At 49.6% G+C, this 3,628-nt stretch overlaps 1 protein-coding gene across 2 annotated transcripts in view; it reads right to left on the bottom strand.

Moving 5' to 3' along the window:
- The window catches only part of RNF144A (ring finger protein 144A), a 118,800-nt gene that overhangs the window by 89,350 nt on the left and 25,822 nt on the right, over window positions 1-3,628 (bottom strand). For both annotated transcript variants that reach the window (XM_008579488.1, XM_008579489.1), the window contains exon 2: window positions 2,092-2,291. The gene's annotated coding sequence lies outside the window, so the exon portion shown is untranslated. The remainder of the gene's footprint in view (window positions 1-2,091; window positions 2,292-3,628) is intronic.

Here is a 3,628-nt window from a genome sequence, read left to right as displayed (position 1 = left end):
CACCCCCCCCCCCCCCCCCCCCCCCCCCCCCCCCCCCCCCCCCCCCCCCCCCCCCCCCCACCCCCCCCACCCCACCCCCCCCACACCCCCACCCCCACCATTCGGTGCGCTCCTCCTGAATGAAGCCAGCAACCCCTCTGGGTCGCATGCCCACCTCTCTCCCCTACTCAGGAAAGCTTTCTGCAACGCTCTGCCCCAGGGCATCAACGTCTCACTCTCCTGAATCCCTCCCATCAGCCTACACTCACTGTTAATGCTTCCAACCAAAACGTAAATCTCCCGACCGACCCTCCGGACCCCAGCGGACACCCCCCACAGTGTGCTCCCTTTCAGCAAAGCTTCTCAAAACAGCTTTGGACAATCTCTGTCTCCAATTCCCTTCCCTCCTCCCTCCAATCAGGCTCCTGCTGCCACAGCCACCAGACCCACACTAAAGCTACCAAGGAACCCAGGGCACGGATCCAAGCGTCATTCTCAGTCTTCCCTGGCACCTGGCCCAGCTCATCACGCCTCCTCTTTGACATGGTTTCATGTAGCTTCCAGGATGCCATGATTTTGCTGTCGCTTTCACTACCTCTTGTGTTGTGCCCTCCCAGTCTCCTTTGCTGGCTGGTCCTCTTCTCCTGCTCCTCATGACGCTAGACCCCCCCCCTCCCCCCAGGTCTAATCCTGAAAACTCACCTCTTCTCTCACTGGGGATCTCATCTGATCTTATTCCTTTGAATACCAACCATAGACTCCCATTACATCTCCAGCGCAGATCGCCCTCTTAAACTATCAGGTCTGGATGTAACTGCCCACACGACATCTCCATCTGGGTGTCATAATCTTCCCTAGCTCAACATGTCCTAAACTGAACTTTGTGCACCCCAACCTTCTCGAGCACAGCCTTCCCCATCTCAGTTGGTCACAACTCCGTCCAGTTGCTCAAACTAAAGTCCCTGGCACTAGTATACGCCTTCCCTCTTCTCACACCCACAACCCCTCTGTCAGGATATCATAAGGGCTCTATCTTCATATTACATCCAGAGCGTGGCCACGTTTTCACTGCTTCCATGCAACCAGCAGAGCATGCTGCCACCGCCTCTTCTTGCATTGCTACGATGGATTTTTCTAATGGCCTCTGAGATGGTCACCTGGATTCTACCCTTGCCCTCTACCCCCTACAGCCTATTCTCAGCTCAGAGGCCAGAATGAGCCTATTATTTTGGGTTGCAGATCCTATCTCTCCTCTGCTTAAAACCCTGCACTGATTTCCCATTGTGAAACCAGAACCCCCAAAGATGCAATGCCAGACCTGGCCAGGCCCCTGCGACTGTCCCTGGCTCTCTGCTGGTGACTTCCAGACACCTTGCCTCGCTGGTGTTCCTCCAACACACCAGCACGCTCTGACCTTAGGGCCTCCACACCACCGTTCCTTCTCACTACACTGCTGTTGCCCAGATCCAAAAGTCTAGTTCCTGTGACTTCTTTAAAGCCCATGTTCAAATGTCACCTTTTTAATGAGACTTCCCTGACCACTCCATTTAAAACTGCAACCTGCCCCACCCTGCTATGGGCTACACTTCCTTTTTCCACAACATTTGTGCCTTACCACGTAACATGTAATCTACTTCTGCACACAGTAGGTTATGCACTGCCTGTCTCTCTCCGAGCCTGTCCCCAACCCCGTCCTCCACTGGCTTCCCAGTAAAACAGAATCTCTTGAGCACAGGCACTTGGGCTGCTGCTGTGTTCACTGTGTGTCCTGAGTCAGAGCAGTGCACACCAAGAGCTCAATCCATATGTTTTCAAAGAACTGATGAATAGCTTTGACCATCTAACCCTGTTTCCTGTTTACACCATCAGACTAGCAAAAGACTGTTATAAGCAGTAAATGAAGAATCATGATAATCTTTGCAAAGCATAAAATAATGTGTTTAGGAACACCCTTGAAATTCATTCAGGGGAAACTTACTAGGTAATTGCCTATATGGTATGGCTTAGGAGATGTACAAAAATCCACCCAGGCTTGCCTAACAACGTCCTGAGATTCCACTAAGAAGAGTAAATGAAGGTTTTCAAGTCTTATTTTTCCAAATTCAAAGTTACCTCTGAGAAGTCCTGCAGACAGGAGAGGAACAATCTTCCAGTCAAGACCTGGCGTCCTGCTGTGCTTATGTGCATTCAGCAGGCTCTTCCCTCACTTCAGGTGCCCACATGGAGAAGTGGGAGAAGGTCTTCTGGCACCAGGGGTCCCTCCCGGCCTGGGGGCCCTGGGAGCCTGTCAGGCTCAGCAGGGTGCTAGGTACCTGGGAGCAAGAGAAAGGCAGGCGGTTCAGAACAGGAAGAAGAGGGTGGTGAAGTTCGTAGCACTGAGAATCATCCCCAGCACTAGCCTTTCATATCTCCAAGCCCAGAGAAAAGGCTGTTGGCATGATTTTTAGAAATCTTATCAGATTAAACATTTGTAAAGCATAATAGTTCACCAGAGAAGGAACTGAGGTTTCCTATGTAAAAAAATGAATTCCATCAAGAAGTTAACAGATAAATCCACCAACACAGACAATTCTCAGATCACAAATTGTCCCTGGCTCTCCCATTCTGTCCCCTCCTTTTACAATCGCAGCCATTCAACCTTACCCCAATGAGACTCCTTCAAGGAGAAGTTTAGACCCACAGAAAAATTTGATCCCCAGAGCAACCATGAAAAAAACAACTCAAAAATGTATAATAAAATTGTTATGGGTTGAACATGTCCCCCAAAAGTTCATGTGTTGCAAAACTGATCTCTATTGTGACAGCATTAAGGAGGTAGGAAATCTAATTACAGTATTTGAAAGGTAAAGCCTCTACGAGATGATTGGATCGCGAGGACTGTGCCCTTGTGGATAGGTTAATCCATTCACGGAGTAACGAGGTGATGGTTTAATAGGCTGTCAGTGTCATGAAGCCTCTACGAGATGATTGGATCGCGAGGACTGTGCCCTTGTGGATAGGTTAATCCATTCATGGAGTAACGAGGTGATGGTTTAATAGGCTGTCAGTGTCATAGTTCTGATGACTTTATAAGGAGAGCACATGGGAGCACTCTTGCCATTCTCACCATGGGACTGCCAGCATCACCATTCTGTAGAGTTCCCACACAGAAGAGGGCCCTCACCAGATGCACTCCTGGACCTCGGACTTCCCAGCCCCCAAAACTGTAAGAAATACATTTTATTTCCTTTAAATTACCCAGTCTCACATATTCTGTTATAGGCAACAGAAAACAGTCTAATATGAAATAAAGAAAAATGTAATTAAAATAGTATAATAGAAGCTATCTATTTAATACAAAAGAAAGGAAAATGGAGGAACAGAAGAACAGAAGAGACATAAGACCCTTAGGAAACAAATAGTAAAACGGTAGACATAAATTCTACTTTACCAGTAATTACATTAAATGGCTTAAACACTCCAATCAAAAGGCAGAAATCGGGGGCTGGCCCGGTGGCGCACTGCTACAGTGCGCCGCTTGGGAGCGCGGCGGCGCTCCCGCCGAGGGTTCGGATCCCATATACAGACTGGTTCCCGCTCACTGGCTGGGCGAGGGGCGGGCGCAGCACCGAGGGTTGCGATCCCGTTGCCGGTCCGGGTCCGGTACGGG

This window comes from Galeopterus variegatus, unplaced genomic scaffold, assembly GCF_000696425.1.
Source record: "Galeopterus variegatus unplaced genomic scaffold, G_variegatus-3.0.2 Scaffold1897, whole genome shotgun sequence".
NCBI classification, from domain to species: domain Eukaryota; kingdom Metazoa; phylum Chordata; class Mammalia; order Dermoptera; family Cynocephalidae; genus Galeopterus; species Galeopterus variegatus.
Note: the sequence above shows the minus strand (reverse complement) of the source record. Positions and strands in the feature narration are given on the sequence as shown.